Here is a 27,521-nt window from a genome sequence, read left to right on the forward strand (position 1 = left end):
ATGGGCTTCCCCAACCAGCCCGGCCAACGAAGTGGGGCCAGGGCAGCACTGGGTGTGCTGGGGGCTCTGCAGGTAAGAGGACACACATAAGAGCCCAGGGGCCAGCATGCAGCAGCCAGAAGCAAGGTCAGGTCAGTCCCCGTGAATCCAGTGAGGTCGGAATGGCCGCGGGACCCACTGCCAGCTGCAGAGGGTATGGGAAAGGTGCTCCTGGGGGGAAAGAAGGGACGGGTGACACACCCCCTGTGCCTGTTGTCTCAGGAGCCACTCAGGATGACTGGGTCCAGACACTGAGGGTACCCATCCCAATGAAACGTCCAAACCCTGAAGGCAGCTGTCCACAGCCCTGCAGCCACAGAGCATGAGGAAGTCCCCTGCTGTGGGGTCCATCACAATTCTGTCCTCATCACTCCAAAGATCCTCTTGAGAGAGGATGTGGCAGGTGGGAGGACGGCCCAGTAGCCAGCATAGGGGGTGTGGGGAGCACCTGGAACCAGGGGAGGGCCAGACAACTTCTGAGCCTACCTGGTCAGGACATGGAGGGCAGAGTCCTCAGGCTAGCCTTGGGTTGCTTCTGAGTCAGGCCTCGTCTCCCAGCTGGACAGTGGTTGAGGGACCAGCCCTCAAATTCCCTGTGTGCACCCTTGCACTGGACTGTCCCTGTCCCTGTCTGTGCCTCGGTTTTCACTTGTGGAAAATGAACGCCTCATGTGGGGTGTCCTAGGATTCAGGTTGAGTGTGCCTGACTCATGCCAGGTGCTGCTGCAGAGACTCTGCCCAGCAGCTTCTACCAAGCACTGAGCATGGCCCGAAGCCAGATGGGCTCCCATGTCCTAGGCCTCGGGCCCTGTGATCCTGGGCAAACTGGGCCGGCCTCCCTATGGCTCCCTGCAGACCCGAGAAAGGGAACAAATCCAGGGCTGTGAGGGTCAGGGGGGACAATCCAGGTGAAGCCCCTGCTGGGGGCCTCCTGTGCCTTCAGTAATCAGTTCTTTATCCTCCTGGGGGCACCAGGAGGGATGTGTCCCCACCCTACTCTGCTTGTGAGTTCAGGTCCCTTCATCCCTTCCCGCTAGCCCTCACCTGCTGTGCAGGGGCTGCTGACAGTCCCCATGGGTCCACCCAGGACATTGGCTCCAGCTGAGCACAGAGCCTGGGGACAGGGGCCGCTCTCCCAGAACACACATGGCCCTTTCTCTCTGGAGTAACTCCCCACCTAGCTCCCCTATCAGGCTGGACCCCACACACCCCCTCCTCACTCCTGCAGGACTGTGCACACTGCATCTTTGGGCCCTTTGTACTGGTGGGGAAACCGAGCTTGAGTGGGCTTAGTCCCCAGCTCATATGGTCAGAAGCAGTGGAGCTGGATTGGAGTGACAGTCTGTTGGTGTCCAACGTCAGAGCCTCTAACCTCTGTCTCCCTTCTCCACCCTGAGCTGGCGCTCTGTGCGTGGGGTGGAGGGTGTGGGGTGGCTGGAGGGGGACCCGGACCGAGAGGCCTTCCTGTCCTCTGCCCCACCCGCCAGCCTGGCAGTGTTTGTGTCCACAGAATTACTATCCCATGGCTCAGTCCGCATTCATTGAGGACGGCAGAAGCAGGCTGGTGCTGCTGTCCAAGCAGGCACACGGCGTGTCCAGCCAAGAGAACGGGCAGGTGGAGGTAGGAAGTGGGCCCTGCTGGTCACTCAGGGGTGGGAGCAGGTGGGCGGCAGGGCCGGTCAGACAGCTCTTCCCTGCAGGTCATGCTCCATCGCCGGCTTTGGAACAATTTTGATTGGGCTCTGGATTATGATCTCACCCTGAATGACACCTCCACTGTCTACCCTGTGCTCTGGCTCCTGCTGGGACCCCAGTCTCTCACCACCCGCCTGCGTCAGAGGTGTGGGCTAGCGCTGCAGCACCCACCCGTAGTGCTATTAAGAGAGCTGAATGGTAAGGGAGTGTTCACCCCAGAATGAACCCCCTGGCTGGGATGGACCTGGGGATCGTGTGGACCACCATGATCTGGAAACTTTGATCAGAAGGGAGCTCAGGGGTCTCTGATCCAAGCCCTCATTTCATGTGTGGGCAAAGTGTGTGCAAATACTTTCAGGCTTCACCCAAGCTTATACATGGAGTAGCGAGCACTTCTGAGAATCACACAGATTCCTCTTTGTATCCTCTCCCTGAGTATCCCTCACTTTCTGCTCTGATGACTCTTTATCTTCCATAATATGACATGTATGGCTAGATGGCTTCACCCCTAGTAGATCAACATTAAAAGACTTGTTTTATTTGATTTCTGGGTGTGCTGTCACCAGGCAAGGTTAGTTCAAGTTCATGGTGTGATGTGCAAAATTCATGCATTGCCTCCACTCAAAATTCGTTGGTTTTTTTAAGACTTTCTTTATTTATTCATGATAGATACACAGAGAGAGGCAGAGACATAGGCAGAGGGAGAAGCAGGCTCCCTGCGGGGACCCTAACGTGGGACTTATACCCAGGACACTGGGATTCACGCCCTGATCCAAAGGCAGATGTTCAACTACTGAGCCACCCAGGCGTCCCTCAGTCAGACTTCTTCAGATTTAAAACAGCCTATGTCTTTACAGAAATAATTGAAGATGAGAAGCAATAAGTAATGATCAGGTGTAAATATGGGTCTGCAGCAGCTTTTAAAGAATGAATCATTTAAATACAGTTCGTATCCTTCCCTTGATCCTTGAACTGTTCCTTTCCACTCACTTGAGAGGTTTGGAAGAGAATGTGGTTATGATTTATCCTTGTTTCAGTTTTAGAGCAGGACCCTCTCAGGGCTGTAGAAGCAGGCAGGCTGCTGCTCACACGTGCACAAAACACGGGCTGAGTGCCTGCTGTGTGCTGCACACTGAGGATGGGCAAGGGCCAGGCCTCTCCTGCAGGATTTCTCCTGAGCTATGGGCTGGGGGCCATGCTCATACAGATCCAGGCTTCAGGGAGCAGAGGCAGTGGGACTGGGCAAAGGACAGGTCCTCTCCTGGAAGGAGGGCCTTGGGTGCTTCTGAGCAGGGGACCAAGGATGACAAAACAAGGGAGGAGCTGGCATCCTAGACCTTGAATTGAAACCGAGGCTCTGGGCAGCCTCGGTGGCGCAGCGGTTTAGCGCCGCCTGCAGCTCAGGGCATGATCCTGGAGACCCGGGATCCAGTCCCACATCAGGCTCCCTGCATGGAGCCTGCTCCTCCCTCTGCCTGTGTCTCTGCCTCTCTCTCTCTAGCTGTGTCTCTATGAATAAATAAATAAAATCTTTAAAAAAAAAAAAAAGAAACCGAGGCTCTGTGTGAACCTGCCCTGTGATCTAGAACAAACCATATCACCTCTCTGGGCGGACGTCTCCCCATCTGTACTTGGAAACAGCTGGACTAGAGATTCAGGATCCTTCCAACTCTTAGACTCTGTGGTGTGGGCCCCTGGACGTGTGGGAGGGAAGGCATTCATGTGGAAGGTTGTCCGTGGGCAAAGGCTAGACGGGGGTGCCCGAGGCGCTTGGACCAGCAGGGGCTTCATGCTGTCCTCCCTCAGGGGCACGCGTTGGCAGGAGCCGGATCGCCCGGAATGGGAGCCAGAGCGTGCATAGCTCCCGGTGCCAGGAGGAGGCGCAGGGCCCAATCCTCGTCCTGGCTCTGTGTGTCTGCCCTGCAGAGTCTGCCCAGATTGTTCCAGGCCCCCAGCGGCAGCAAGAAGCTGTGACCCTGCCCCCAGGTCTTCACCTGCAGATCCTGAGCATCCCGGGCTGGAACTACAGCTCCAACCACACGGAGCACCTGCAGGATCTCCAGGAACGTGAGCCCGGTGTCCAGGGAACCAGAGTCACTCCTCCCTCCCCATGTCAACCTGGCCCCACGCCCATCACCGGACAAAGTGGGCTCCTCTCAGAGCTGTCCTGGCTCTACATGGTCCCCTGTTCCCCTTATCTGCCCAATGGGGAGACCCAGGCCCACAGAGAGGCAGTGGGGGAACCGGGGTCCCTCAGTAGGCAGGACACCCAGTCGGCAGGGCCCCAGAGGAGGACCTGTCCACACCCAGTCTCTGAGGATCCCTTCTATCCCCCACCACCAAACCCCGACCATCGTCCCCTTTGCCGGATGCTCAGCCTGCTGTGGAGTCAGCTTCCTCAGGGACTCCTCCTGGAGCCCGGAACAACTGAGTCCCACTCGTCCTCTGAACTCAGGAAGCCTGACTATCCGGGGCTTCCATTCATTCACTGAACAAAAGTCTCCTGTGCCAGGCAGTGGGTAATCAGCAGAGACGATGGTAGGCAAGGACCCTGGACTCACAGAGTTCTCAGACTAGACAGGGAAGCTGCCAAGTCAAGTGCTGGGCCCTGACTGGAGGATTTGGGGCCAATGTGGGTGTTTCTATCCCTGAAGGCCATCGAGGGAAGGCCAAGGCTGACCTTTGCTGTGTCCTGCTGCAGCTCCACCACCTGTATGAGGAAGGCAAGGACCCGGTCTTGTCTCAGCAGTGAGGGTCAATCTGCAGGTAAGGGCCCTCAGACCTGGGACAGGCTTCCTGGCTGTGGCCTGAAGGCCCAGCAGGGACACAAGCTCAGGGTGAAAATCCCCTCTGGCAAAGACATGGGCAAAGAGATGCCTGTGGGAGCTCTGGTTCAACCTGGAGTGGATGCTGTTGGGGGCGCAGGGGCACCTCACCCCCCTCTTCCTGCATTCGTGCTGTTTCTCCTTCCTCTGCTCCCTTCCTGGGTCACATTGTCCTGCTGCCGGCCTTGGCAGCGTGCTGGCTCTTTGCTTCTGCTCGTCCCTGTGGTCACCCACCGCCCGGGCCTCCCAAGCAGATATATCGGCAGAAGCTGGGAAGGCAGAGGCAATAAGGGCCGTGCCCCCTTGTGCTTTCTCCTCCTTTCAATGCCAGGAAGCTTCTCCACAACCTTCCCATCTCCTGGACAGCAGTGGGTCCCTTCTTTCAGGCCAGAATGGGCCACCTGCCTCCCTCCCTGCACAGGAGGCTGGGTCTGTGCTTATTTGGCACAGGGGAGGGATAAGGATGCCTGGCCTCATCCCTGGGGCTGCCTGCTGAGCCATACCAGAAAGAAGGGGTCTGGATGCTGGAGGCAGCTCCTGTGTCCACCACCCCCGAGTGTGCTCTTCCAGGACAGTGCCAGGGGAAGCATGCTGATCCCGGCCAGTGTCCTCATCTCTAAAATGGGGACACAGTTCCTGTCTGGGGATCTGCAGTAAGAATTAAGGAGGAAGTGTGTTGTGCCCAGGGTGAGACTGCCCCCCCTACTCCTGCTTTACCTGCTCTGATCTGGGGCTTGGAGTAGCTCACCCTCCCTGTGCTCCTGTCTCTGCAGGCTGTGCTGCAGGGGTTGGGGTCCGTGGGGGCGGTGGAGGAGCGCTCACTGACAGGGACCTGGGATGTGAACACACTACACCGCTGGAGCTGGAGGACACAAGAGCCTCCCTACCACAGAGGTTTGGGAGCCCCTGATTCAGGCCTTGCCTGGGTATCCCAGCAGCCCCCAGCCTGGCTCAGAGGTTGGGCCAACCTGTTAGATCCAGCTCTGCCCCTTATGGCCCTTGGGACCTTGAGCAGGCTCCTTAGCTTCTCTGAATCTGCCCCCTCCTGTATATAACACAGGTCAGTGCGTGGGTGAACACCTGCATGTGTGTCTGCAGACCACACCCTCTGCCTCTGTCCTGGCTGAGTGCTGACCTGGCAAGCATATTCCAGGGGGTTCTGACACCTACCATCTTGTGCCTCACATTGCACACACACCGTCAGCTCCTGGGGACCACAGGCAGCCTCATGCTTCCCAGTCTTTCCCATGCTCTTCCCTCTGCTTGCATGGCCCTTGTCCCTTTTCCTCTGACCTGCTCCTACTCAAGCTTCTATGAAATCCAGGGCTGGATCAGGTTCCTTCCTGCTGTCCTCTCCCCCTGTTTCCTGTTTGCTGTGGATCTTCTCTGTGCACTGCACACAGCATAGTGCCATCTACATTGTGGACACGTAGTCACGTGGATGGATGGATGGATGGATGATAGATGTAAAGAAGAATGTATGTATGGATCGATGGATGAGTATGGATGTGTGAGTGTTTGAATGAGTGAAAAGGATGGATTCATGGACAGACTGATGGATCTTGGATGGATGGATGGTTGGACAGGTGGGTGGATGAATGTATGAAATTTCCCTCTGAAGGTTGAATTCAGTGGAACCCAGTAATACAAAGAGCAGGCCCCACCAGATGACCTGAGGGAGAAAGCTTTAGGCATTGAGTGCTATACCCTATGGGGAATGAGGCCATGTATGGCCAGGACCACCTAGCTATTACCCCCATGGGAAGGCAAGAATGCAAGGGAGCCCATGGCAGTGGGAATCTCCACAGGAAGGGGGCACCCAAGAGCCTTCATGATGGATCCATAACAGAGTGGAGGCAGGTGCCGTATATGAGGGGGTTGTTGGTTGGAAACGTCCTGTGGAAGCAGGTGGCTCTAAGGTCTAAGGACAGACATCTCTGCTCCCCTAGGCAGCTCCAGATCTCACTGAAAACCCCTGCAAGGCACCAAGGTCACCATGTACCTGAAGAAAATCCGGACATTATTCATCCACTTTCATAGCAGTAAGCCCAGGGCAGACTCTGAGGCCCCAGGGACCCCAAGAAAAAGAAGACGACCTAAGACATGAAAAAAGCATGGATGGAGGGACGGGGGATGAACAGCTGTCCACCTGATAGGCTAATGTAGAAAATGGTCAGATTAGGGGCTCATTGTGCTTTAAGTAAAAATTGTTTTATAGGAATGCCTAGGTGGCTCAGTGGTTGAGTGTCTGCCTTTGGCTCATGGTGTGATCCCTGGTCCAGGGATTGAGTCCTGCGTCAGGCTCCCCGGGGGGAGCCTGCCTGCTTCTCTTTCTGTCTACATCTTTGCCTCTCTCTATGTGTCCATCATGAATAAATAAATAAATAAATCTTTAAATAAAAATTGCATTATATAGACCCACACAGTCTCCTCGGGCACTAGAGCCGGCCTCTGTGATCCCCCCACCTGGATGATGTCTGCCCACACACTCACACTCCCCATGCATGTGCAGGAGTCTTCAGGAAGCTCCCATAAGGCAGTGAAATACCCAGCGTGACAGCAAAGGCACCTGCCACACAGACCCCATCCCTTCTCACCCAGGTCACCAGTGTTACGTGCAGGCCTACTGTGTGGCTAATGATGGGGTGGGAGAGGTGGGTACTGCAAGGGCCTTCAGAGCCTGTGGGTAGCATGAGGGCCTGGTGTCCACTCAGGATGGAAAGGTTACCCCCAGTCCTGGGCAGGAGTCATGGGAAGAGCAGGCTGACCTGAGGCCTGAGCCCCACAGACTGGGTGCTGAGACCAGGTGGCAGGATCTGCGGGGTATTTCTGTTCTCACTTCAGGGCTTCTGCGTGGCCCTCCATGGTCTATATTGGAAATGGTGCAAGTACCCAGTCCCGTGTGACCCTCTCCTAGGACAGGGACCCGGGGTGGGAGTCGGAACTTGAAGGGGATTCCCCACACTTTCAGCTGCATGGACTCCAAGCTTCATGTGACAGATGGTCCAGTGTAACTGGACTGTCCTTTGTCATCACAGCCATCCTTAGGCACCCTTCCCATGTACCCCATTGCCATTCTTGTGTGTCAGACTCTGTCCTAGGCACCTGATATGATCTGGAAGCCTCTAGCATGCTGTGTGGTCTGGGTTCTTGACTCTGTCAGCATGATCCATAACTCTCCCTGCCCCCTTTGCTGGGTTCCACCACTCACTCCACCTTGGGTCCCCTTCTTCCTTGCTTCCTCCACCTTAGCCTTCTCCTGGTTCCTCTGGGTGTCCCACCCCAGAGGCTTCGCCAGTGTGTTCCCTTTGCCTGGAAACTCCTACCAGGTGGCCTGCATCCCTCCGTCCCAGACTTCATTCAGGTCTCGGCTCTAGGTCACCTTCTCCTCTGACCACTCTATGGCAGGTGTCACCAGCACTGCCCTCTCCCCTGCCAGTCTCCTCCCCTTCCGGGCTTTGCCTTCCTTCACAGCCTTGCCCTTTGCTGTCATGGCTGGGATCATCTGTCTCCTACCACTGGATGTGTGCCTCACAGAGGAGGAAGCTTCTGGTTTTCCCCCTTTTATCCCCAGGCTGGAAGCAGACATAGGCACACGTGGCCTTGATCAATGTTTAATTCCTGAATCAAAGCTGCAGGGATGAAGGTTGTCTATGGTGTCTGCTTGGAGAAGGATGAAGAGGGGGAGGTGGAGTCACCCTGAACCCACTGACCTTGTGCATCCAGGGTAGTTGGCCTGGGACTGACCATCACGTGGAAGGGCCCATCCCCCAGGGACCCTCTGCCCTGGGGCCCCTCAGCCCAGCTCCAGCCTTCCCCAGGAGGGGCCCCATGTGCAGTGTCAAGGCTCTGGGTGATGAGGTCAGTCATCTATAGTGAGCCCTGGGGTGTGTTGGGGCCTAACAATGCCCCCCCACCTTATAGTAGCCCAAGGGCCCTGCATGGCCCTCACCCTGAGGGCACCCAAAGTTAATGGTTCAAAAGCCATGACATGGGGACAGATTGATCTGATCTGAGGATTATCTGAAATCCTGCAAGGACCCGAGGGAGCTGGGTGTCCCTGGTAATAAAAGCTGACATGGGAGATCCAGTCACATCAGCCGAGGCTGCCTGGAGGGCACTGCACACCTGCTCCCGGTCCCCTACAGCCTGAACTGGGCTGAGAGGCTGATATGCAGCACTGGGACCTTTACAACTCTGGGGGGAGAAGTAGGAGTTTGATCCAAGGCTTCTTTTAAGCTGGAATATTAACCATGAATTATTCAGCGATCTGGATCCGGTTTTCTGGCAAACATAAACCTCACTCTGCTCCCTCTTGCTCTGTGCCGGGGATGCTGCTCTCTGATCTGATGCATTAACCCAGCTGCTGCCATAAAATGTATGTGGCTGGTTCTGGAACAGACAAAACGAATACCCACTGGGTCTTTGAACTGCAGGCAAGGGGCTGGAATCTGTGTCCCTTCCCCTCAGGTACATACACGCTGAAGGACACCCTCAGGTCACCAGAGCTCGCTCTTGGGATGGGCAGTGCAGGTCAGCTGGGGTTTCCCCCGGAAGGATTGATCAAGCCCCTACAGGAGTCACATGGGCTCATGTATGTCAGCAGCATGAACCCTCATGACGCTTTGAGCTCTTCCTTCATTTAGTAGGAGGCTCTCCCCTGGCTCTGGGCTCACCTCCAGAAAGAGAAGCCAGCGGGGAAGATCTGTGGTCCTGTCCATTGTCAGTGAGCCTGGTCCTTGGCCCCTTTCACAGATGAGGAAGAAGAGGCTTAGAGTGCCCCAGGGGACTGTGAAGTCACTCCTCCCCTTTTCACTGGCTCCCAAATGCTCCTGAAGGCTGGAATCTGGCCTCTAGAGTGGAAGTGGCACATCTGCTCTAGGCACTCCCCGAGGTGGGTTTCATCATGTAAGCTTCCCCGTCTATAAAACAGTGAGAAAGGATGGGATCTGATGTGGCTTAGAAAGCCAGTAGGAATTGTCAAGAGACATTCCCTGTTTCCATGTCTCTCTCTCCTTCCTGGGTGGCAAGGCAGCAGAGCTGGCTCAGCCTATGTTAGCCAAGAGTTACTGGACCAAGTAGAGAAGGCCTGGGGTGTGGTGCCTGCTGAAACTACCTCCTTGTGGCATCAGAAACACATGAACCCAGCAGCCCCCGGGCCCCGTCCATCTACTGAGGAGCCGTGCTGACAGCTCCCACTGCCTGCCACTAGGCCTACACTTGTACAGAGCTCGATGTTCTGTCTGCTCCCATAAGTGAGCCTGTCCACCCCCAGGGCCCACCCACACCTGGGAACTTGAGGGTGGGGGACAGGGTGGGGGTGCTGCCAGTATGGGAGGGGTGTCCTGGGGAAGCTCTGGAGACAGATGCAGGGGGAAGTGTGAAGGACTGGGAGTCTCAAACCTGGGTTCTTTTGCCCCTGCTCCAAATATTGGCTGCAGGGTCTGGGTCAAACCTTCCTGGTTCTGTGTCTGGTCTCCAGAGCAAGGGACAGCGGTGACGGGGAGAGCCCCAGCTGTGATTGGGGTTGGGTTCACTATGAACAGCTACAGGACTTTGACCTTCCTGGGCCCTTTTGTTTTGGGTCTTGCCCCAGCCTGAGCAACCAGCAGCCTTAGCTGTTGGACCCAGTGGGAGAAACATGGTGCGGGAGGGAGCTTTAAATGGGGCTGGGGGGTGACAGGCTGGAGCAGTGCACCATGAATAGACTGGAGAAGGCTCAGAAATAATGTCTTTGTTCTCAGAGCTCACTAGCCCCACTTGTCTTGAGTCCCCCGCTGGTTGGGCTCAGGGACCTTGTTGCTTTGTAGGGAGGGCAGAACCCAGTGAGAGCAAAATCCTGGCCACTGCACAGTGATGGCTGGCTGGCTCCAGAGGCCGATGGACCTGGATGCATCCTAGGCTTTTCTGTAACCATGCCTCAGTTTCTCCATTTACAACACAGCAGTAGCAGTGACTCCTACCTCACGGATAGCTCGTGGTGTACGGTGGTGCTCAGCTCGTGGTGTATGGTGGTGCTCAGTAGGTACTGGCAGTTGTTGGGTGCGGGGTACAATGAGAGCAACAGTGGGCCACTAGAGGATGATTGACAGGAGCAAACACTGGCCCAGGAGTGCGTACAGAGGCCCAGTTCTGTCTGCAGCACTTCTACCTACTGAGTCGTATCAACAGGCAGGAGTGAAGAGCCTCAGAGGGCCAAGATGGGATTTGGGTTCCAAAGATAAAACCGATGTAGCTCCCCTCACCCCTGTAGGGCATGAAGGGGCATGAAGAGAGAACCCAGAAAGCCAGATGGGCAGACTCCTACAGCGACCTCCGGGATGGGCCATTCTGTAGGATGTCCCTCGTCAGGGCTTTAAGGGGGGCTCGATGAATGGTACTCCCTTCCAAACCACCCAAGTGATCACACTCAGTGAAGGTAGATGGGTGTTTCTGTTTGCTAGGACCACCACAGTAAAGCACCATGGGCAGGGGCATTACAGCAGACAGTTATTCTCTCACATTCTGGAGGCTGGAAGCCCGAGACCCAGGCATGGCAGGTTGGTCCCCTCCTAGGCCTGTCTCCTTGGCATGGAGATGACCGCCTTCTCCTTGTGTCTTCACACAGAGGTCCCTCCATGTGTCTGTGTCCTAATCCCCCTTTCTTTTTTTTTTTTTTTACAAAGGATAAATTTATTTATTTATTTATTTATGATAGTCACAGAGAGAGAGAGAGAGAGGCAGAGACACAAGCAGAGGGAGAAGCAGGCTCCATGCACCAGGAGCCCGATGTGGGATTCGATCCCGGGTCTCCAGGATCGCGCCCTGGGCCAAAGGCAGGCGCCAAACCGCTGCGCCACCCAGGGATCCCCTAATCCCCCTTTCTTATAAGGACACTAGTCAGATGGGATTAGAACCCACCCTAACAATCTCATTTTACCTTAATTACATCCAGGGGCTTATCTTTAAATACAGCCACCTTCTGAGATGCTGGGATTAGAGTTCCACGTATGAGTTTGGGGGGGACACACTTCAGCCCCTTACTGTGGGAAACTGAATGGCACCTCCCTAAGCAATGTGATATTGGAGAGCATGGCTTGGGGGCTTGGCAACAAGAGGACCGGTATCCTGAACCCCTGAATCAAACTCACCTCGTCATGCCCAGGACCTCTGCTGTGGGCATGGCAGCATCCCTGCTCCCCACCCCACCACCAGCTGTCCATCTGGTGCCCTAGAGGAGTGGTGCTGAACGCAGCCTTCCTCTGGGCCTGTTATTGCTGAGAGAGAGATGGTCAGGGCAGAGGCTGTTGTTCAGTGTCATCACTCCTGGGAAGAGGGAGCAGGGCAGGGGAGGCCAGGTCTTCACTAGGGAGCCCCTTTCATGTGCACAGAAACCTCTGCCGGGGGGGGGGGGGCGGGGATGGGATAAGCGTGGTCCCTCATCACATGGTCAGTAGGACTGAAGTTTCTATGTACCCGGATGAGGAGCATGCTGAGTGGGCCCAGTGAGAAGCTAGCGCCCGGGGCTAGAAGCCTGCAGGGGGCAGCAGTGGAGGGCACCCCTGCAAGAGCACTGCCCTGCAAGATGCCCTGCAAGAAGAGGGATGTTCTGGCACACACAGCAGACACCAGAACAGGCACCGAGGATACGGTAACCTCCTGGAGGGAAGGACAGGAACAACTCCATGCAAGACTCCTCCAGAGGACACCAGAGACTTCCTTCCACAACCTCGCACCATGGCTTAACCCTTAAGAGGTTTATTCATTCCAATACCAAGAGACCCAGGGGTTGTCCAGAGCTAGTGAGAAAGCAGCTCACTCACACCACCAGGCACCTTTCCACTCTTGCCACCTTTCCACTCGGCCATGCTTAGTGGGCAGCCATTGTCCTCATGCATATAGCCTCATGGTGACAAAATGGCTGCTGCATCCCTGTGCTCCTGTTTTACAGGCAAGAAGAAGGAGGAAGGGATGAAGAGCCTGAGGTTGGTTCATTTTATAGGACCTTTCTGGAAGACTCCTCCCCACCCCCCCCAACAATCTTCACTTTTGTCTCATCTTAGCTGCAAAGGATGCTGGGCAGTTTTTAGACACCCCAAAGAAAATTGGGATTCTTTGAGTAAGGAACCACTGGAGGAGGGATAGGGGTAAGAACTAAGATTGTGCCACAGGTTTTATGACAACGTTATGGGTGTCAAAGCAAGTAAAGGAGCCACTCCCAGTGAGAGCAGGTGACCAGTGGATACCTCGAGTGAGTAGTGGTTTCCTGCTGGCTGAGCACAACCCACCACGTGTGAGGAGACGCAGAGATTGCACAGAGCCCTCAGGAGTTGTGCCGTGAAGTCTCCTGTGGCATCCGTGTTCGGAACTGGGTGTTCTTTTTTTTTTTAATTTTATTTATGATAGTCACACAGAGAGAGAGAGGCAGAGACACAGGCAGAGGGAGAAGCAGGCTCCATGCATCGGGAGCCCGATGTGGGATTCGATCCCGGGTCTCCAGGATCGTGCCCTGGGCCAAGGGCAGGAGCCAAACCGCTGCGCCACCCAGGGATCCCCATGGAACTGGGTGTTCTGTTAGCACGTTCGGAGCCTGTGGGCACAAGGCTCCGAGTCAGACAGGCTTCGGGCCAGCATAGCTCCGCCACGGACGCGGTGTGGCCTCCAGGCAGTCACCTAACCATTCTGAACCTTCTCTCCGAGATGTGTGCATTTCAGACTCTGCTCAGTGATGGAGATGAATTTGCTCTTCTCTTGGGTTTTGCCCCATCAGCACAAAGAGGTTTGCACACCCTGGAGGTCCCCATGGTAATAAGAATAAAGACATTTCCAGAGGACTGGCTAGGAGCCGGGCACATTCTAAAAACTTCGCATTTTCTCAGCCAATCCTCACAAAATCCCTGCAAGGCAGGTGCTGTCATTACTTCCATTTTAAAGATGAGGAACTGGAAGCCCGGCGAGGACTTGTACGTTGCCCAGCATCCTCAGCCAGTATGTGGTGGAGGTGGGATTTTGACCACAGCCTGCAATCTCCTGCTCTCTTCTGCCTCCCATGAGAGATGATAAGAGCATTTAATATTTGAGTAAAGATTTCAGGCTTCCAAATTGATTTTGTGGGCTTCTTTTTATTTAAACTTGTGCTTTTCCGAACAATCTTCTAATGTGGGCGCATTCTCCCCATTTCACGGATGAAGAAACTGAGTCTGGGTGAAATCAGCGTGTTTGTCAGAGGAAGGCTGTACCAGAGCATCGTCCAGAGGGTATGGAAGTGGGGTATACTTGGATTTCTCTTGCCAGCTGTGGGTCATTAAGAGTGTAACTTGCGGGGATCCCTGGGTGGCGCAGCGGTTTAGCGCCTGCCTTTGGCCCAGGGCGCGATCCTGGAGACCCGGGATCGAGTCCCACATCGGGCTCCCGATGCATGGAGCCTGCTTCTCCCTCTGCCTGTGTCTCTGTCTCTCTCTCTCTCTCTCTCTCTCTCTCTCTCGCTGTGACTATCATAAAAAAAAAAAAGAGTGTAACTTGCCTCAGGGAACCTGGTGGCTCAGTTGGTCAAGTGTTCAACTCTTGGTTTCGGCTCAGGTCATGATCTCAGGGTCATGGGATCAAGCCCTGGATCAGGCTCTGTGCTCAGCAGAGAGTCTGTTTAAGATTCTCTCTCTTTCTTAAAAATAGACCTGCCCTACGACCCAGCAATTGCACTGTTAGGGATTTACCCCAAAGATTCAGATGCAATGAAATGCTGGGACACCTGCACCCCAATGTTTCTAGCAGCCGTGTCCACAATAGCCAAACTGTGGAGGGAGCCTCGGTGTCCATCGAAAGATGAATGGATAAAGAAGATGTGGTTTATGTATACAATGGAATATTCCTCAGCCATTAGAAACGACAAATACCCACCATTTGCTTCAACGTGGATGGAACTGGAGGGTATTATGCTGAGTGAAGTAAGTCAATCGGAGAAGGACAAACAGTGTATGTTCTCATTCATTTGGGGAATATGAATAATAGTGAAAGGGAATATAAGGGAAGGGAGAAGAAGAAATGTGTGGGAGATATCAGAAAGGGACACAGAACATAAAGACTCCTAACTCTGGGAAACGAACTAGGGGTAGTGGAAGGGGAGGGGTGGGGGTGGGGGTGAATGGGTGACGGGCATGGAGGGGGGCACTTGACGGGATGAGCACTGGGTGTTATTCTGTATGTTGGTAAATTGAACACCAATAAAAATTAATTTATTAAAAAAAAGAAAAAAAAAGATTCTCTCTCTTTCCTTCTCCCTCTGCCCCTACCCCCACTTGCTCTCTCTAAATAAATGGATAAAATCTTAAAAAAAAGAGAGAGAGAGAGAAATGTACCTTGCCTCTCTTGCCTCAGTTTCTCTGTGTGTACAATGCAGCTGATAAGACCAACCTTGAGGGTTGTTGGAAGGAATATGTGACCCACTGGAGGGGAGGCTCAGAGCCTCCCTGGCACATCATGGGCCTTCCCAATGCGGCAGCAGCACCTCCAGTCGGCAGGCTCCAAGTCCAGTGCTCTCCCATGCCCAGCCCACCCTACATCTTGCCGCAGCTCTGAAGTGGGGGTGAGGGCCCTGCTGGCAGAGGAGGGTGTGTGCCATCAGACCTGAATCATGAAACTCAGCCAAATGTCCAGCTGGAGCCTCACTGTCAAGTGTCACTTGTTGGGGACTGGCTTGGCACTCTGGGACGGCCTTGTCACGATCTGTTTCGGGCAGCCCCTCACCTGTGTGTTACTGCATTTCTCCTCCTGATGGTATTGGCAGGGTTGCCACTGATGTGGGACAGAAGCCACTCTACTCAGCACAGCGACTTGAGAAACCTTGTCCAGAGGAGGATGGACAGTGAGACGCTGACAGACAGACATGCTCTTTCACTGGGATGCAGATGGTACCAGTCTCCACGGTAATGCCAGCCATTGACAGAGGGCTGCTGTGACCCCATGGGTCCCCAGGGCAATCTGTGACCCCTCCCCCAGGAGGCTCATCCCTGAGGTTTCAGGGGCGAGGGCATGGACGTGTCTTTCAGGAGGGCCACTGTTCAGTCTGCTGCCGGCTTAGAGTCCTGCAGGTGTTCCGAGCCTCAAAGACTTGGGAGACCAGTCTCTTTTGCATCCCATTCCCTTCTGCCGCCCCCTGAGCCTTAGGAAAGGGCTATGAGGGGTGTCCTCAGAGGCATTTGCGCTGAGCTAGAGCTGCAGGTGTGGCAGAACACCCTCAGGTAGGCCAGACCGGGGACAGTTAGGTGTCCCAGGGCCAGCCTGGAGGGGCCAGGGCTGATGGGAGGCCCGACCAGTGCAGAAGTCTGAGGGCCAGATCAGGGGCTGGTCCAATGAGGGTCTTCCCTCTGCCCTTCCATCCAACTGCTCCAGGTAAGAGGTGGGGTCCTGGGGGGATGATGGACTGGAGCTGGGAACAAGGGAGGCCTTGGGGCAGGTCTTGAGACAGAGGTGAAGGGTTCTAGCCCAGGGCAGGGACAGAGGAGGTAAGGCTGAACTCTAGGGTCTTGGTGAGATGAGCAGTGGTGATGCCTTCTGCGGGGACAGGGGAGGGAAGAGGAGGCCCAGGTGTGGGGAGGGACCGTTTGCTGTTCTGGACAGGTGAAGTCTAAGTTCCTGCCCGATGCCCATTGGATGCAGGTTTTGATTGGTGGTAGTGGAATCCGAGGAGGCCAAAATGCAACCTCTCAGCCCAGATATGGAGCCAATTAAAAGATAAGAGACAGAGCAGAAGTGACATCAAAATATTAGTCTTGTCACCGAGAAAACTGGTAGTGGAAAATGTGGCTTACGTCTGAGGACGAGGGGTTCCTCAGGCCGAGCCCCAGAATCTGCCAGACTCAGCCCGAGCCCAGGCAGCCCTGACGACTGGAGGGCTCCCTGTGGGCAGGGAAGAGCAGAGACTCAGCAGCCCGGGAAGTGTGGGAGCTGCGGGTGGAGCCCCGTCCATCCGCCTGACTTCCAAACCCACATGTTCAGCCACCCCTGCCCCAGCCCAAGGCTGAGCTCAGCACAGCGGACACTAGCAGGGCAGGGTGTGCAGAAACTCTGGATGGAAGGAAGGAGGAGCATGGAGGGGGGATGCGTTTCTGCAGGAGGGCTTTCCGGACAGCCCGAGAGCTCATTTCTTCTCTCTCTTGCGTCCCAGGGATGTAGACCAGCCACAGATGCTCTCAGAGCCCCCGCCTCCACGTTTGCTAGATGAGGGTGCCGTACACTCAGAGTCTGATCACAGCAGCACCCAGCATGGAGGGAGTGCTTGTGTCACATGCCACCTTCCTACTGTCCCTGGAAAGTTGTCACTTTTGCCATGTCCCAGAGGAGAGGGCAAGGTCCAGGGAGCCTGAGGACATTTTCTGGGCTCCCTGTAGCTACCAGGTTGCCCAGCCTGGCTTGGCTCCTAGGGCTGACTCTAGGGCTCCGCATTAGGCTGAGGTCAGATGGGTCACGTGTCTAGCATAGTGCCTACCCCTTAAGGCAGGTTCCCAGTGGTGATCCCTGAGGGTAGGGGTCACCAGAACAGGTCAGTCCTGCCCTCCACCCGGAGACCCTGCCCCCCTTCTGCCAGGTGGGCCACCTGGGGGTGGGGAAGGGTGCGTATGTGCATCAGTGTCTCTTGTTACCAGGGGCTGGCAAAGGGGAAGGCCACATAGAGTTATTTCTGGGTCTGTGGGGGCTGCTGGGGGAGCTAACTGCAGCAGGGCTTTTTAAAGAAAACTGTGCCTTGTCTATAAATAGCCCCCCTGATGCGCTCTGAGCTTCTGACGGTTTGGGGACGTGAGGTGGGTAGCGCCCTGCCTGGGTACTGCTCCCCACACCTATTGAAGGATTTCACAGGGGAAGGAAGTTTGGGGTCAGCCAGAGCAGGATTTCACAAACTAGTGGCATCTCCCCACAGAAACCCCAGGAGTCAGCATTGTTGACAGCTGTTCATTTTGCCCAGTAAGGGCTTCTGAAATCACTTATCACCATCGTGTCATAAAAGAAGCACTATGACAATGCCAAAAAAGTAGAAAACACATCATCTCAGACTGAAGGGCAGGCCAGTAAATGGAATACTCCCCTGCCCCCTTACAACAATACCCGTTTACTACCTCAGTTCCGTAGGTTAGAAGTCCAGGTGGGCTCAGTAGGTTCTATGCTTCAGGTATTACAAGGCCAAAAGCAAGGTGCCATCTGAGGTGGGCTCTTACCTAGAGGCTTTTGGGAGCTCAGACAAATTGCATATGCAGGACTGAGTTCCCATTTCTTTGCCGGCAATAGACAGGGAGTCATTTTCATCTCTTAGAGGCCTCTCTGTTTCTTTGGCATGGTTCCTCCATCCTCAAAGCCAGCCGCAGTGTGTCAAATCCTTGTCCTGCTTTGTTTCCTCTCTCTCTGACTTCCCCTTCTGCCCAAGTACATTTTTTTTAGAGATTTTATTTATTTCTTCATGAGAGACACAGAGAGAGAGGCAGAGACATAGGCAGAGGGAGAAGCAGGCTCACTGCGGGGATCCCAGTGCGGGACATGATCCTAGGACCCTGGGATCACAACCTGAGCCAAAGGCAGATGCTCAACCACTGAACCACCCAGGTGTCCCCCTAATACATTTTTTAATGGAAATCTGTCTTTGGGGTTCTAGCTGCCTTAATCCTTCCAGAATCTTATGAAAACAGGGATGGACAGCATGTGCCCACAGAGCCTGGTGATGGGGAGTACCAGAGCCTGAGGCTTTGAGGCACCGCCCTACCCATTCATCGTGGGTGAACAAACCCGATCAGGAGGCTGGGCCTTGGGCTCAGTTGTGCGGATACAGAGTTGAAAGGAAAAGCAGCCCCTCTATGAGATGCAGCTTGCTTATCTGCAAGTAAGGCTAGTGTTGACTATCTCTATGTGACACCAAGGATGGTACAAGAATGATGGATAACAATTTGCTGACTCGTACAAGAAGTCATTGTCGTGATCCTCTCTGCAAGTTGCATAGCTAGGTTGGTCTGGAATGCCTAGTGCCCCCTGGGGAAGGGCTCTGGGGATGCACTGGGGATGGTGGGTGGCTAGGGACATGATGAAGTGAGTTCTGAGCACACCTGCCAGGCAAAGAAGTCTCCAATGATGATAGGAGTGTACCCCTCAAAATAGGTTGAAGTCCTACCCTTCATACCTCAGAGCATGACCTCGTTTTGGATGGAGTCATTATGGGTGTAACTAGTTACCCTGAAGTCATACTGGAGGAGGGTGAGCCCTAATCCAGCATGACTGGTGTCTTGAGAAGAACACACACACACACACCACCACCACCACCACCACCACCACCATCACCAAGTGGCAACAGAGGCATAGACTGAATTGTCACAGCTACAAGCCCAGGAAGCAGGATGACCAGCAACCCCAGAAGCCAGGGCAGGCAAGGGAGGACTCCCCTGCCGGCTTCAGAGGGGGTGTGGCCCTGCTGATACCTGACTTTAGACTTCCAACCTTCCTACAGTACTTGGCTATGGAGCACCAAGAAACTGACACAAATGCTTGTCACAGCACTGGCACACAGTCGGAGCCTGATACGTGCTTGGTGAGTGAATGAGGAGTGAATGATGTGTATTGAGTGCTTGCTCTATAGCAGACACTGGGCTGCAGGATCTGATGATGGTTGAAATTAGTTGTACAATTACAGTTCGCAGGACACTTGAGCAAGCATCTGAGGCGAGTGCTACTACGGTTCTCACTCTACATAGGAGGAAACCAAGACAGAGCGACAAGCCCCTTGCCCAGGGTCATGTAAGCAGCTGAGCTAAGATGCAGAGCCAAGTGGCACAAACCCCAGAGCTCCTGCTGGGCAGCACTGCAATATTGTCACCCAGCCTGTTGACCAATACATAATAGGTGATCGATAAATGCTCACCGCCTCATACTTGTCCACTGCCTTTCCCCAGATGTGCTGACAAAGTTCTGAGATTCTGCAAGAGTCTTCAATTCAAACAAGAGAAGTGTCACTTTTCAACCTGTCTGCCAGAGTCTCTGGGTGACTGGTCAAGATTTACTGAAGCAGAGCTGGTTTGATTCTATCTTTAAAATTGTCATGTCCTCCAAGATGCCTTCCCTGACCAGCCCCCATTTATATTAGTATCTTGTTGCAGAATGAATTGTTTCTCCCAAAAAGATCTGTTGAGGTTTCTAACCCCGGTATCTGTGAATATGACCCCTTTGGAAATAAGATCTTTGCAGATGTGGTCAAGTCAAGACAAGGTCATATTAGATTGGGGGGTCGGCTCTGATGAGACATAAATGTGTCCTTATAAGAAGAGGCACAGAGACTCAACCAGGGAAAACTCCAAGTAAGGACAGAGACAGATTATTGTGATGCATTAATGAGCCAAGGGATTCTGGGAGAGAGGCCTTGGAACAGAGTCTCCCCTAGAGCCTCCAGAGGGAGTGTGGTGCTACCAACACCCAGATTTCAGACTTCTGGATTCTGGAACTGTGAGGGATTACATTTATGCTGTTTTAAGCCATCCAGTTCATGGTGCTCTGCGATGGCAACCACAAGAAACAAACATGCACCAGGCTTGGCCACAAGCTGACTTGGGCTCATCCTGTTCTAACCTCCATTCCACCTTCTTCCAGCAATTTCTAGAGCCCAGGTATCTGAACTTCCTCCTCAATTTAATAGTTAAAGTGACTTGAACATTCTCCCTTCAGAGCAAGTCAATATATTGCATCCCCGTGGATGCGGGTCAGGGAGGTGAAGTCCTGGAAAAAATCCAGGGCTCTGGAGTCAGTCCCTTGCCAGGGCTGAGACCTAGGACCAATCAGATAACGTTTTTGACCTCCAGGAACTTCTTATAAAAGTGGCCATAATCATATTGCCTTGAGAGGGGTGAGGTTGAAGTGGGGAAAGATGTGCCAACACTTGGGCAGTACCTGATTCCACAAGGTCTTTAACAAATGCTTCTTAACCTGAATAGAATATCATACCCCTCTGTTGAGTGGTTCATCCCATAAATGAAGTTGAATTTCTACTATGGTTAGTACCATAGGTTCACAAAATTGCAAAGATTAATTATACAGTGTTTTCACCTGCTATTTAGATAACATCAGAAAAGAACAACACAATTATACCAGGTTTCATGCTTTCCAAAAAGAAAAACAAAGTCAAAGGGAAGAAAGTTATTTTCTCCTTGCATAAAATTAATTCGGTGCTGGCTAACACGGTTCTGTTTTTGTTTTCTTCCGCTTCCTAAATAGAAGAGGCCCAATTTATACATCCCATCTGTATTTGAATGTTTTTAGAATGCCTCAAAGTTAGTGTTGATTTAATTTATTTTCATGAGAGATTTGCAAAATATTTTCCTAAGTTATTCTGAACTGTAGGTCGTTCATGAGGGGAGTGAATGGGTGGTGTCTGTGGAGTGTGTGCTCCTGGAAGGAGAAGACTAGGCAAAGCAGGGAGGAAGTGGGGACCTGCAGGGTTCCTCCTTGGCCTCTCCAGTCCAAGTATTCCCTTCTTACCCTTTCCAGGGTGTCCTCCTATGTGTGTCCTTTCCCTGACACCACATTGTCGCTAACTTGGTTTGGAGGTCCTCTGTGAACTGGTCTACCCTCGTCCATCCTCACACGCCGCACCTGTACCCTTCACACTCACCTGGCTCACACAAAGTCCCTCCAGCCTGGCGGAGCATAATGGAGCAGGACAAACAGGTGCCCATCTATGCAGCTGAGGTGGCTTCCCTCGCCCTCCCTCCAGGTTCCTAGGAAGAAGCTTTGCTTTCCCTTGCTCCTCACCCTCCTTCCCATCCAGTGAGGACTCTCCTCTCTCCATGCCTGTACAACAGCTCCTTGAAGACACTCATCTCTGTCTTCACTCTTTGGGCAGACTCCATCTCACCCTGGGGTCTGTTGCACTGAATTGAAAAACAAAGCCTCCAGGAAGAGCTTCTCAAAGATGAACATGTTTAGTGAGTAGATGCTTATTAAATATTTGTGAATTAATGAATGCATGAGTGAATGAGTGAATCATGTATTCTTTGGAGTTTTCTAGCTCTAGATGTAACCAAATTATAGTAACTGCAGTAAGTCTTTTTAAATCCCTCACATTTAGAGCAAAATAAATTATATTATTTACAAAATTCCCCAAGATGCAATAAAATACAATGAAGTCCTTTACAATGGATCCTGACGTGACCAGCTAATGCTGTTAAATCAGAATTTTATAGTATGCTTTTATTGGACCTGGTTTCACTGAGTCTTATCATAAGATGACACATTTGCTTTTGAACTAAACTGAACTGTGAAATGGAAACTACAGTTACCAGCACCTATCATTTGTCCAGTATCACCCTAAGTCCTTATATATGTTATGTACAGAACTCAGGTCCAATAATGTCTCATTGTCAATCTCCTCCTCCCCTTCAGTAATCACCATCACCACCACCACCACCACCACCACCACCACCACCACCATCACCATCATCTCCACCATCACCCCAAACCATCTCCACCATCACCACTACCACCACCACCACCACCACCACCACCACCATCACCATCACCATCATCTCCACCCCCCCACCACCATCTCCACCATCACCATCACCACCATCACCACCACCACCACCACCACCACCATCACCACCACCATCATCACTACCATCACCACTGTTACTGCTACCACCACCATTACATTACCATCATCACCAGAAAAACTAATAGTTATTGAGCACTTAATCCTTTTCAGACATTAGTCTAAGTGTCTAACATGTTTTTCTCAGGTAATCCTCACCTAACCCCTATGAAACAACTGTTATGATCTTTATTTTTATAGATGAGAAAACTGAGATTATAATAAACTTAGGGACTTTCTCAAATATAGAGCTAGTGAGTATCAGAGCTGGAGATCAAATCAGATACTTGGTCTCATCATTCATTTGACAAATATTTTTTGAGAGGATCTTGTACAAGTCATGTGCCATTCCAGGGGTTAAGGGATACAGAGCTAACAAGATAGGAGCAGGAGACTTACATCCCAGAATATGTGTGTGTGCATGTGTATGGCACATATGCATGCACACATTCTTACATGTTGTAACTGTGCTTATGTGTGCATATGTGCATGCATAAATGCATGCACATGTGTGCATGCCTGGAAGCAAGCATGTGTGTGTGCATGTGGGTGGGCCAGGGTCAGAGCACAGACAATGAAGAAGTAAACAAATGAATGGAGATAATTTCAGAGAGATACAGATGCTGTGATAAAAATTAAAGCACGTTGTTGGGACACAAATTGAGGGGGCAAAGCTTCTTCAGACTGGATGGTCAAGGAATATATGACATTTAACATTTGAAATAAATGACATTTGAACCAAGACTGGAAGAACAAGGAAGGGTGGATTTAGGGATGGAGTTCCAGGGGAAGGGGACAGCAAGTGCCAAAACCTCACACCAGCCACTACCCAGCCATGTTCTAGGAGCAGAATGAGGCTGGTGAGTTTCCAGCATCTTAAGCAGGGAACAGGGTGGTGGGGTGAGATTGGGCCATGGGCAGGGCCAGGCCATGTGGGTATGGGTTGGAGTCTGGGTTTACTCTGGGTGCTAAAGGAAAGGTGTTAAGCAGGCAGGTGGCATATCTTTCTCATGTATTAAAAGGCCATTTGGGTGACTTTGTAGGGAATAGGTTGAAGGGAGCAGGGAAGGAGATGGAGACAATAGTCTGAAGGTGCTGGGGGTCATCCAGGTGAAAGATGGGAGCTGTGTTGACCATGATAGTGGCCATGGAAATTCAGGAAGTTAGAAGCATTTGAGATATGTCGTGCAAATGGAATCAACAAGAACAATGGATCAGCTAGACACGTGGGGTGCAAGGAAAGAGGCTAAGAACCACTGATGACAGTGAATATTCACCCTCACCAGGCACTACTCAAGTTTGTTGTTGGAATAGAAGGGAAGAAAGGGTAGGTACTGCTCTTAGGACCATGGAAACCAAAGGAAAGAACTAAGTCACAGAGAGCTAAGGTCATGCAGTGGGAAGGTGCTGGAGCCAGATGCAAGAAGAGATGGAAAAGCTGGTATAGAGTGGCGTTGCTCACATCTGTGCAGGTGGGTACCAGGGCAGGTACAAGCTCCCAGCAGCGGTGCTTCAGTGGATCAGAGATAGACAGACCCCTTGAATGTGATTAAGTAAGAACAGATTCATTTGGCTAGGTCTCTGGTAGATTTACTGAACATGCCATTTCCTATAGTGTTCACCACCCCCACTAACTCATTTTTCAGCCAGAGGCTCAATTGTTTTTTTTTTTAATTGCACTTGCTAATTTCTAAATGGCATTTCAACTTACCCTCCTGAATATTTCTTTTTTTAAAAAAATATTTATTTATTTATTATTTATGATAGACAGAGAGAGAGGCAGAGACACAGGAGGAGGGAGAAGCAGGCTCCATGCCAGGAGCCCGATGCGGGACTCGATTCCGGGACTCCAGGATCGCGCCCTGGGCCAAAGGCAGGCGCTAAACCGCTGAGCCACCCAGGGATCCCCCCCTCCTGGATATTTCTTGTGCTTTAGTTCATAAATCTTTGACACATGGCGTGGCCCTGTGGATGATTATGGGGAGAACCAAGACACAAACTGGTTCACCATTTCTCAAGAAGGGCCCTGGAGGGCAGCCTGGGTGGCTCAGCGGTTTAGCGCCTGCCTTCAGCCCAGGGCATGATCCTGGAGACCTGGGATCGAGTTCCACGTCAGGCTCCCTGCATGGAGTCTGCTTTTCCCTCTGCCAGTGTCTCTGCCTCTCTCTCTGTCTCTCTGTGTCTCTCATGAATAAATAAAATCTTAAAAAAAAAGGCTCTGGGTTGAAGCGTTCAGGTTCTACCTTTTGTTTTCAAGTTGGAGTGTTTTAATGTTGCAATTGTCCTTTCTCAACCACAGGAAAGCTAGTTTCACAGAAGAAACACCAGAAGTTCGGGGATCCCTGGGTGGCGCAGCGGTTTGGCGCCTGCCTTTGGCCCAGGGCGCGATCCTGGAGACCCGGGATCGAATCCGACATCGGGCTCCCAGTGCATGGAGCCTGCTTCTCCCTCTGCCTATGTCTCTGCCTCTCTCTCTCTCTGTGTGTGTGACTATCATAAATAAATAAAAAGTTTAAAAAAAAGAAACACCAGAAGTTCAAGATGTTTTAAACACTGCAGTTAAAACAATGGTCAGATTACCCTTCTTAAGAGTCAAACACTAGTCATTGTTTTATGCTCTGAAGCTCATTCTAACTTGTTTCAGGTCTTTCCATGTTACAGAATTTTCAGAGCTAAAAAATACTTTAGTAATCATGCACTTTACCTTTTGATAGACGAGGAAATGGTTCAAGTAATGAATGATGTGCCCAGAAGGTGAGAGCTGATCTTGAGGGGACAAGTAGGATAGGGTAGGATATGGAGATTGGTAGGTTAGGTCTTACTTAGTATATCAGTTGGCTATTGGTATAACAAACCACCCCCAAGTTTAGTGGTTTAAAACAATGGCCATGTATTTGCTCCGAATTCGGCAATCTGGGCAAGGCTCAACTGGGTGGTTCTTCTGCTGGTTAACCTTAGGTTACTCTGTGACCTCTGGCAGTCATTCATATGCTGGCTGGGCCAAGCTGGTCCAAGGTGCATCAGCCAGATGATTAGAACAGCTGGAGCCTGGCTGAGTCTCCCCCATTCTGCACAGAAAGTCCAACAGGGTAGCTAGCTTTCTTTGTAGGGTGGTTCAGAGCTGCAAAAGTGCAGAAGTGGAAGCTTTAAAAATCTCTTAGGTTACCCAGTGTCACTTCTGTCTTCTTCTGTTGGTCAAGGCAAGTTACAGACTGGCCCGGGTTCTAGTAGAGGGGACATAGACTCTACTTCTCACTGGAAAGAATGACAAAGCCATGGTATAAATGGGCATGTGGAATGGGAGAGATTGTTTTGAGGTCATTCAGTTCAAATCAGCAGGGTCTGGCTCCTCATCCAGACAAGAGTTCATGGACTGCCTGATGAACTACACTGAATTACTTACCTGTGAGCAGCAGAAAGGGCCAGAACCCAGGGTGGTCTGGCCTCTGATTCAGGGCTCTATAAAGACCTAACAGGCCTTAGATGAGACTGGCCATCATGACAGGCTACTGCTATGTCAGCTTGTGAGTGGAAGTCTCTTACCAGCTGTGTGACCTTGAGCTGGTTAATAAAGCTCCATGTTCTCATATGCATCCTAAGTGTATCACATCTACTTTGAGGTTTGTTCTGAAAGTAAATGGTATACAAATGCACAGTGCCAGCCCTTGATAATCCAACAAATGGTAGCAATAATTATCAAAGTCATCTGTTCAATTATTAGAGCTTTGGGATTAGAAAGACATAATAATAGCAGCCAACATTTACTGAGTGCTTACTAGTCCCAGCCCTACAGTGAGTACTTTACCTGGGTTATCTCAATCCTCCGTAATCTGATGACCAGGGTATTTTATTGATTCATGTGTCAATAGGAAGAAAATGAGTGTTCAGGAGGTAGATCCATGGCAGGTCATAAGTGATGGAGCAGTTTTTGAGCTTGGCCACTCTCACAACCAAGACCTGAGCTTTTAACAACCACATTTGCATATTAGGCAAACATAAGCTTTCTGGACTTTGGTCTGTCTGGGTAGAGAGGATAACATAGGGTTTGCAGGTTTGTTTGTGCATGTCTGGCCCAGATGTGCCTGTGGATACTTGATAAGTCACCCTAGTTGACCACTGCTTCTGTTCTTGGACAGTTGTTGGGGCATGAGCTGGATGAGTCAGGAGGGAAGGGCTGTCTTCCTCTCTATTCCCTCTTTGCCTCTCCCATAGGAGAGGTAAGCTGAAGTTTGAAGCCAAGGGCAGCCATGAGACTAATGGTTTTCATGGTTCAGAATGTATTGTCTCTCTTCCCCTGGATGCCTGAAGTACTCAGTGGCTATATTTGTTGAGGAGGGTTCATGGTGCTGACATACATGAGCCATGTGACTCCTTTCAGAACAAACCTCAAAGTAGATGTGATACGCTTTGTTGAAGAAAATGACCTTGGGCTTCTCAGGGCAGAGTCCTACCTATAGCCAGGGCTCCACCACATTGTAAGCAGCTGGTCCCACATGAGGCTAGCTCAGAAAGGGAAAGTGGTCTAGTCTTCATTGGCACATTGGTTCTGCTCTCCTGTAGGACCTCCATAGCAGCAAGGCACATGTCCCTGACCTCAAAGTGCCCAAAGTTGACAAGGTCAGAGATGGGCCCCCATTCACCTAAGGCCAGCCCTACAGTTATGGGTTCCCTTCACTCTCTGAAAATAGGGCATTCTTGTGAAACCTTTTGTGAGCCAAATGGGATAAAGCCAAGTAGCTATTATCATTCATTTATATGGAAAAAATTTTTGAGTGTTCTCACCCTAAGAAAATCAACTCTCTTAGGTTTTTCTGGTACCTTAGGACAAATATTACTAATGGATACACACAAGAAACGGAGAAAAACCCAGAACTCACAGACACAGCTCTGAGCTCTGGCAGCTTGAAGCCCAAATGCTGTGTGGACCCTGGAGAAGTCACTGGGGGTGCCACTTGCTGCTCAGATGCGCTCTGCCCTTCACCTGTTCCTCTCCCTGTAAAACCAGTACTGAACATGATTTTTGCGTTTTGCCATTTTGTGTTAAGACAAAAATCTGGATGTCTTTCAAGTAGTGAAAACAGGAACTAATGTTGGGTTCTTGTTAAACCCAAGTGGATAACAGCAAATTCCAGAAGCAAGTCACAGCCCCAGCGAGGACTGCTGTTCCTGGCAGCCCCGCACCAGGGAGGACAGAGAGGGACCCCAGTCACCTCTTCTCCAGACCAAAGCCTCCCTGATTCCACTTCTGAATCCTCATTTATTTCAACCAGTGACTTCTGGGCACCTATATATACCAGCTCTGGGCTGCGCCCTGGACCACCCAGACAGAAAAGCCCCATTGGCTTACATGATGGAACCTGCCTCGGGGAGTG

General features: G+C 51.9%; 1 pseudogene; it reads left to right on the forward strand.

Annotated features, from left to right (window-relative positions):
- Positions 1–7,936, forward strand: LOC129510195 (epididymis-specific alpha-mannosidase-like; annotated as a pseudogene).
- The last annotated feature ends 19,585 nt before the right edge of the window (positions 7,937–27,521 follow it).

Source organism: Nyctereutes procyonoides, unplaced genomic scaffold, assembly GCF_905146905.1.
Source record: "Nyctereutes procyonoides isolate TBG_1078 unplaced genomic scaffold, NYPRO_anot_genome, whole genome shotgun sequence".
Lineage (NCBI taxonomy): Eukaryota > Metazoa > Chordata > Mammalia > Carnivora > Canidae > Nyctereutes > Nyctereutes procyonoides.